This window comes from Ovis aries, chromosome 22 (genome assembly GCF_016772045.2).
Source record: "Ovis aries strain OAR_USU_Benz2616 breed Rambouillet chromosome 22, ARS-UI_Ramb_v3.0, whole genome shotgun sequence".
NCBI classification, from domain to species: Eukaryota; Metazoa; Chordata; class Mammalia; order Artiodactyla; family Bovidae; genus Ovis; species Ovis aries.
Genome location: NC_056075.1, coordinates 9355172 through 9364564, shown reverse-complemented (window position 1 = coordinate 9364564; position 9393 = coordinate 9355172).

Below are 9393 nucleotides of genomic sequence, written 5' to 3'. Positions count from 1 at the left end.
GGGGAAGGAAAATGGGGAGTGACTGCGAACAGATACAAGTGATGAAAATGTTTTGGAATTAAAAAGTGGTGATGTTTGCACAACTTTCTGAATACACTGAAACTACTGAAGTATATATTTTAACAGTGTGAATTTTATGGTATGCGAATTACAACTCAATAAACAATATCTCTTGCAATCTCCCTGGGGGCTTGAGACCTGTTGAAAAATTTCAAGCGATAGCATACACAATTGAATGCAAAAAAAAAAAAAAAAAACCAAAAAACACGGTACTATGGAGAAAATCCCAAGCCCTAAATTACCTAAGGTAGAGTTTTATGTACCAATAATAGAATAAAAAATATTATTAAATGTTAAAACAAAATGGAATTTCTGAAATGCATATTGCATGCTACCATTTGTATAAAAAAAAAGAAAATAGAGGCTATATAAATGATTTTATGTATACATAAAATATCTTTAGGCAATACATAAAAGTTGGTTACAGTGGTTACCTCCAAAAAGAACTGGCTAAGGAGAGTATAACAAGGTGGTGAGACTTTTCGCTATATACTTTATACCACATATACTGTATCAAACTTCAGGAGATGGCGAGGGATAGGGAGGCCTAGGCTGCAGTTCATGGGGTCGAAAAGCGTCGGTCATGACTGGGCAACTGAACAACAACTGTATAAACCATAAACTTTTTAAACCATATGAATGGAATAATCATTCAAAATAAATCAAAATTATTCTTGCCTAATTATACTTCATATTACAAATGCAGTCTCCACTAGAATTGTGGATTTGTCTATTTCTCCTTTCAGTTGTATTAGCTTTGCTTTCATATAGTTGAAACTCTAATGTCAGATGTACACACATTTAAAGCAATTACGGCTTCTTAATGAGTTGACCTATTTTATACTAAGAAATGTCCCTCTCTCGCAGACATAGAGAACAAACTCGTGGACACAGTAGGGGGAAGGAGTAAAAGTGAAAGTGTTAGTTGTTCCATGGTGTTCAACTTTTTGCAACCCTATGAACTGTAGCCCATCAGGCTCCTCTGCCCATGGAATTCTCCAGGCAAGGATACTAGAGTGGGTTGCCATTTCCTTCTCCAGGGGATTTTCCCGACCCAGGGATCAAACCTTAGTCTCCTGCATTGCAGGAGGATTCATTACCATCTGAGCTACCAGGGCAGGAGGGGGTGAGACAAATTGAGAGAGCAACATGGAAACATATACTTTACCATATGTAAAACAGATTGCCAGCGGGAAGTTACTATATGGTGCAGGAGCTCAAACCGGTTCTCTGTGACAACTCAGAGGGATGGGATGGCAAGTGGTGTGGTAGGGGGGTTTAAGAGGGAGAGGACATATGTATGTCTATGGCTGATTCATGTTGAGGTTTGACAGAAAACAAAATTCTGTAAAGCAATTATCCTTCAATTAAAAAAAAAGAAACGTCCCACTATATTTTGTAATATTTCTTGTTTATAAGTTTATATTGTCTGATATTAGTATACCCAGGTTTCTTTTTATTAGAATTTGCATAGTATATTTTTCCCTATTCTTTCACTTTAAACCTGTCTTTATATAAAAAATGAGTTATCGAATTTGACAATCATGCTTTCTCTTCTATCTTTTAATAGATTATAACATTTTCAAAAACTATTTTAAGATTATTTTCTACTAATTTCATCACTGTTATTTCCAGGTCTATTTTATCAGTCAATTATTTTGGTAATAGACTTTTTTAAAAAGCAGTTTTGGGTTCACAGCAAAATTGAAGGGAAAGTTCCCATATACATCCTGCCCTAACAAATGCATAGTCTTCCCGTTATTAGCATTCCACACCAGAGTGGAAAATCTGTTACATTTAATAAACCTTGACACATCATTATCACCCAAAGTCCATAGTTTAAATCAGGGTTCACTCTTTGTGTTGTATATTCTATGGATTTTAACAAATGTTTAATTGCTATTATAAGTTCATGCAAAATGGTTTCACTGCCCTAAAATTCTTTGTTCCACCCATTCATCCCTTTCTCCCTCTAATCTTTGGCAACCACTGATTTTTTTTAACTGTCTCCATAATTTTGCCTTTTCCAGAATGTCATATAATTGGAATCACAATATATAACCTTTTCAGATTGGCTTCTTTCACTTAGTAATACACATTTAAGTTTCTTCCATGTCTTTTCAAGACATGATAGCTCATTCTTTTTAGTGCTGAATAATATTCTGTTGTGTGAACATTTCACAGTTTATTTACCTGTTCACCTACTGAAGGACATCTTGGTTGCTTCTGAGGTTTGGCAATAGTGAATAAAGCTGCTGTAAACATCTGCATGCAAGTTTCTGTGTAGAGATAAGCCTAGAAATCCTATGAGGTTGAAAATATGCCAGAAGAGGAAAGGTATTAGGGCGTCCCTGGTGACTCAGATGGTAAAAAATCCACCTGCAATGTGGGAGACCTGGGTTCCATCCCTGGGTTGGGAAGATCGCCTGGAGGAAGGCAGGGCAGCCCACTATAGTATTCTTGCCTGGAGAATCCCCCTGGTGGGCTACAGTCCATGGGGTTGCAAAGAGTGGAACACGACTGAGCGACTAAGCACACAGAGGAAAGGTATAAGACTAAATAAGTAAAAATAATGAAGCAGTAGAGAGCGGGATGCTGAAAACCAGAGATTTGGGAGACATTTGAAAATTGGAAACGGAAGGATCAAGTCTAAGAGAATGATAGCTGCTAGCTGAAGTGGAGGGAAAGAAAAGATCTATGAAAGCGATCATGTCAGGGAACTGTGGGTCTATCAGATGAGAACCTCCCAGGAATCCTAAGATTAAGGGGTAGGCCTGAAAAATTCCATGGACAGATGAAGCTGGCAGGCTACAGTCCATGCGGTTGCAAAGAATTAGATACAACTGAGTGAATGAGCACACAGGAAATCAGAAAGTAAGGTGCTAGTCATCAGTGAAGAGGAACAGATGACCAGGAAACTGCAAGATGGAGGAGTACTGAATTGCAAAGTCTAATGCCATAGACTTCAGAGGGGATGTGTTTTTTTGGTTTTGGTTTTTCAGGACAAGAGAAGTAACAGTGAGGAGCAAGGACCATGCCTATCCCATCACTCCATCCCTACCAAACCTTGAGTTATCTGCAATGTAAAAGTAAAGTCCACTTCCCCTTGAGGAGGTTACGGGGAAAGCAGTGCCTTGGAGGGAGGTCAGATATGAGTTATAGATTACTAATGACAGTTAATATCATGAAACAGAAAAAAATCACCCAAGCAAGCTGTTGGTGTAAAAGAAGGGAAGAGGGAAAAGATCAGAACCCTGGGAAACATGGGCATCAAAATCTCACACTGAATTTTTAATTATTTTGAATTAAAATAACACATGTATATAATTTTTTTGGCCATGCTGTGAAGCATGCAGGACCTTAGTTCCCCCACCAAGGACTGAATCTGTGCCCCCTGCACTGGAATGCAGAGCAGAGTCCTAACCACTGCACCTCCAGGGAAGTTCCATGTGTACATAATCTTAAACTTCAAATAATGCTAAAAGGCTTATACTGAAAAGGGACAGATTCCTACCTCTGCCTTTCTTCATGCCCTGACCTTACTCTCCAGAGGGTCAAATCCATTGTCAGCTAGTCTTGTTTTGCTTGGTATTTGCCTCCATATGTTTAATTAACCATTATGCTTCTCTCTCTTGATTCATCAATGTTAGACTTTAGGTATTAACCATTGCCTTTCCATTATGGTGGACGAGGGCTTAACTCATCCATAACATCATCTTTGTTCACACACCACCACCGCACCTCAGCCAACGTCTTAGTAATTTTCGATAAAACCACTGATCAGTGTTTACCTTCTAGTAATGCATGTTAATGCTTCTGAGGAAACTTTGCTATCATATGTTCTTTCTGTATTATTCAACCCTTCATTTTGCACAGAATCAATAAATATCCCATCTTTTCATTTGTTTGATTTTCAATGTACTTCTAACATTTTTTTGCCCAAATGTTCTAACATCTCTGTCATCTACCATCAATAACTTACTGCATAGACTCAAACACATCAGTCCCATTTATTTCCCCTGGAGATCTTTCTCCCTGAAGACTCCACATTTCTGCTTCTTGGCTGGTGTTTCTCTAGGCGTGCTGCACAGCTCTTATTTTTAGGACTTCTCTTTGCTGCTTTCCCTCCCCTTTTCCAGATCCCATGTCTTCCTCTTTCTTGGTTTACTTCTGCATTTTTGTTGAACATATTCTCATATACCTTCCTAAGAGAAGTCGCATGGGAGATAGAGTTTCTGAAACCCTAAACTCCTGAAAATTTGTGTATTCTACTTTTGTACTTGATTGATAACTTGATGAGGTATAGAATTTGATATATTTTTTACATATACGATTTTTGAATGTGGATTTATAATGGAATTAATGCATTAGATATTATAAATAGAAAAATGAGATGTGAGGGAGTAGAGACAAGGGCAGATGTCCTTTTTGAGCTTGGGACTTCCCTGGGGGTTCAGACGGTAAAGCGTCTGTCTACAATGTGGGAGACCCGGGTTTGATCCCTGGGTTGGGAAGATCTCCTGGAGAAGGAAATGGCAATCCACTCCAGGACTATTGCCTGGAAAATCCCATGGACAGAGGAGCCTAATAGGCTACAGTCCATGGGGTTGCAAAGACTCGGACACAACTGAGTGACTTCACTTTAAAAAGCAAGAGGAGAGAGATAACTAAATATGGTGCAAAAGAGAGTTTTTTTTTTTAATTTCTTCACAATATAAATATGAAGGAATTTAATAATATTTGTGTATTTCAAGGGCTTCCCAGGTGGCTCAGTGGTAAAGAATCCACTTGTCAATGTAGGAGATGTGGGTTCGATTCCTGGATCAGAAATATGTCCTGCAGAAGGAAATGGCAAGTCACTCCAGTATTCTTGCCTAGGAAATCCCATGGACAGAGGAGCCTGGCAGGCTACATAGTCCAAGAGGTCTCAGAAGAGTCAGGCATGACTTAGTGACCAAACAACAACAACATTTATGTCAAAAGAGACTAAAGAAGAACAGAAAGAGAAGCCAGTAAAACATGATCTTTTCCCTAGGAAAGAGAGGGATAAAGGCATAGTTGAAAAGTTAGCCTTAAACAAGAAGAAAAATATTTTTTCCTCTAAAATTAGAGGAAGGCAGATTGAGGGAGGTAGAGGGTTTGTTGATGATGGCCATAAGAAGGTCAGGATGTTGAGGCAGTCCACACAGCACAGTGACCTTAATTTTCTCTCTTCAGTAGAGGCATGCATGGGTTCTGAGAGAGAGAATAGAGACGATGGGAGCAATAGACTGAGTAGGGAAGCAGAAGTTTAGGGATGGGAGAAAGCTGGATTAGTTGAGTTCAGTTCAGTTGCTCAGTCATGTTCAACCCTTTGTGACCACATGGACTGCAGCATGCCAGGCTTACCTGTCCATCAACAACTCCTGCAGCTTACTCAAACTCATGCCCATTGAGTTGGTGATGCCATCCAACCATCTCATCCTCTGTTGTCCTCGTTCTCCTCCCACCTTCAATCTTTCCCAGCATCAGGGTCTTTTCCAGTGAGTCAGTTCTTCACATCAGGTGGCCAAAGTATTGGAGTTTCAGCTTCAACATCAATCATTCCAATGAATATTCAGGACTGATTTCCTTTAGGATGGACTGGTTGGATCCCCTTGCTGTCCAAGGGACCTTCAAGAGTCTTCTCCAACACCACAGTTCAAAAGCATCAATTCTTTGCCGCTCAGCTTTCTTTATAGTCCAACTCTCAAATCCATACATGACAACTGGAAAAACCACAGCTTTGACTAAATGGACCTTTGTTGGCAAAGTAATGTCTCTGCTTTTTAATATGCTCTCTAGGTTGGTCATAGCTTTTCTTCCAAGGAGCATCTTTTAATTCCATAGCAGTAGTCACCATATGCAGTGATTTGGGAGCCCCCAAAATAAAAGTCTGTCACTGCTTCCATTGTTTCCCCATCTATTTGCCATGAAGTGATGGGACCAGATGCCATGATCTTAGTTTTCTGAATGTTGAGTTTTAAGCCAACTTTTTCACTCTCCTCTTTCACTTTCACCAAGATGCTCTTTAGTTCTTCACTTTCTGCTGTAAGGGTGGTGTCATTTGCATATCTAAGGTTATTGATATTTCTGCCAGCAATCTTGATTCCAGTTTGTGCTTCATCCAGTCCAGCATTTCTCATGATGTACTATGCATATAAGTTAAATAAGCAGGGTAAAACCTTGATGTACTCCTTTCCCGATTTGGAACCAGGCTGTTGTTCCATGTCCAGTTCTAACTTGCTTCTTGACCTACATACAGATTTCTCAAGAGGCAGGTAAGATGGTCTGGTATTCTCATCTCTTTCATAATTTTCCAGTTTGTTGTGACCCACACAAAGGCTTTGGCATAGTCAATAAAGCAGAAGTAGATGTTTTCCTGGAACTCTTTTGCTTTTTTGATGATGCAACAGATGTTGGCAATTTGATCTCTGGTTCCTCTGCCTTTTCTAAAACCAGCTTGAACACCTGGAAGTTCACGGTTCATGTACTGTTGAAGGCTGGCTTGGAGAATTTTGAGCATTACTTTGTTAGTGTGTGAGATGAGTGCAATTGTGCGGTAGTTTGAGCATTCTTTGGCATTGCTTTTCTTTGGGATTCGAATGAAAACTGACCTTTTCCAGTCCTGTGCCCATTGCTGAGTTTTCCAAATTTGCTGGCATATTGAGTGTAGCACTTTCACAGCATCATCTTTCAGGATTTGAAATAGCTCATCTGGAATTCCATCACCTCCACAAGCTTTGTTTGTAGTGATGCTTCCTAAGGCCCACTTGACTTCATAATCCAGGATGTCTGGCTCTAGGTGAGTAATCACACCATTGTGATTACCTGGGTCATTAAGATCTTTTTGTATAGTTCTCCTAAGTATTCTTCTTAATATCTTCTGCTTCTGTTAGGTCCATACTATTTCTGCCCTTTATTGTGCCCATCTTTGCATGAAATGTTCCCTTGGTATCTCCAATTTTCTTTAAGAGATCTCTAGTCTTTCCCATGGAGAAAGCAATGGCAATCCACTCCAGTACTCTTGCCTGGAGAATCCCATGGATGAAGGAGCCTTATAGGCTGCAGTCCATGGGGTCATGAAGAGTCTGACAGGACTGAGCAACTTCACTTTCACTTTTCAGTTTCATGCATTGGAGAAGGAAACGGCAGTCCACTCCAGTGTTCTTGCCTGGAGAATCCCAGGGACGGCAGAGCCTGGTGGGTCTATGGCAGAGCCTGGTGGGTCTATGGGGTCGCACAGAGTCAGACACGACTGAAGTAACTTAGCAGCAGCAGCATTCTTTCGCACTCTATTGTTTTCTTCTATTTCTTTGCACTGAGAAGGATAGCAGAGTATAATAAAGTTGGTTAGCAAAGTATAAAAGGATTGCCAAGTAGCTGAGTTACAAAAATAATTGCTACTCACTATCTTTCTCTATATTTTAGAATGGTAAGTCAGCCTCATTGGAAAAGACCCTGATGCTAGGAAAGATTGAAGGCAAAATGAGAAGAGGGCAGTGGAGGGTGAGATGGTTAGATAGCATCACTAATTCAATGGACATGAGTTTGAGCAAACTCTGGGAGGACAGAAGAAAACAGAGGAGCCTGGTGTGCTGCAGTTCATAGGTCACAAAAGAGACATGATTTAGTGACTGAACAACAAGTCAGATAGGTGTCCAAGCCAAACACTTTAAGTTCCCTTTCCATGCTGCCAGGATGAATCAGGGTCAGCTTTGAATGGGAAAGCCAGAAGTAGAGAGAGAACATGTTGGATCTCCTTGTGCCTAACAGGTCTTTACTGAATATGAAGTTCCCACTTCCCCACAAGTGACCCTCCCACCCTAAGATCAAGTTGCTAAGGGTGCCCAGGCAATGTACCGAGCTGCCTGAATCACAAGCGCTGTGGAATTGCTTCAAAAACATGCTGCACAGGTGGTGACAGAGCCAAGGAAGAGAGAACATGTTTAATAACTTGTTTACAGGGCTTTTTGTTGTTACGTGTCATTTTCTCTCACAAGATATGATTTATGCAAAGCACTGCCAAATATGTTTAGCAACATGCCCTGTTTCCAGGGAAATCTACTATACTATATTCAAAGCTGTAAATGCAAAAATGTGCATTTTTTTTTCAGATGAAGAAACTGAGGCACAGAGTGGGTGAGTAAGGCCAGAGCTAGTAAGCAGTGGCATAGAGAATTAATGTGATGATATGACTTGGTCCAAATCATGAACTCTACTCCCATTTTACCTGAAGTATACACACACATTTTGTACACTCAAGCATTCACTCAGCTATTACATATGGAAGAGTTGTACACTTGGAGAGAGGAAGGGAGGAGACAAAGAGGATGGGAGAAGAGAAAGTCTCTCAAGTCCACCATAGACAAAGAGCTGGCAGAGCGCTAGCATCCATCTGAGAAGAAACTGATAACACAATATAAACCAAATGCACCGCAAATGGAGTCTTCTTTGAGGCTCCCTTGTAAAAACTGTGACCCAGCCCCTGCTTATATATCTCAAAACGTACAGCTAAAAGCAAACTTAAGTTCTTCTTCAAGCTATAATTCTTCTGTTGGAAATTCTGTTAGCTAGAACTGCACTGTCCAATAAAATGCAAACCTTACAAGTAATTTTTAGTTCTCCAGTAGCCATGTGTTTTAAAAATAGGTGAAATATTTATAATAATACATTAATTTAGCCCAGTATACCTGAAAGTTATTTTAACATTTGATCAATATAATGATTACTGAAAGAGATATTTTACATCCCATTTCTCACACTAATTCTCCAAAATCTGGTACATAACTTATACTTCCAGCAAATCTCAATTTGGACGAGTCATGAATTTCAAGTGCTCAACAGCCACATGTGGCTAGTGGCGATGGTATTGAACAGTGAAGAGCTGAAAGTTACTTATTGGGAGGCAAACTCGGCCTTCAAATATTCCATTCATAAATTCTGGTTATACTCCATGGAGTGAGAGAGTACAACTCACCCCTTTCAGGGGCCTTAGCCTCTTTAGGTTTACAGCTAGGGTATAGATCTAGAATTGAAGCAACTTGCCCAAGGTCATCCACTGAGTGATAGGAAACCCAAGATGAGCACTCAGATGTTCTAACTCCCAGGGCTGTGCTCCTTGGAAAACACCATGCTGTTAATACTTTCTCTCGCATGGCAGACTTCAAATGTTTTACAACATTTGGAAATACCCTTGGACTTCTTTTCTCAAGGAAAACTCTTTTAGTTGACCTCCATATGTGCCTCTCAGACCTGCGCCTTGCCTAATAGGGTATTTCGCATATTGTAAGCGCTGTAAAAATGGTTTTTAAT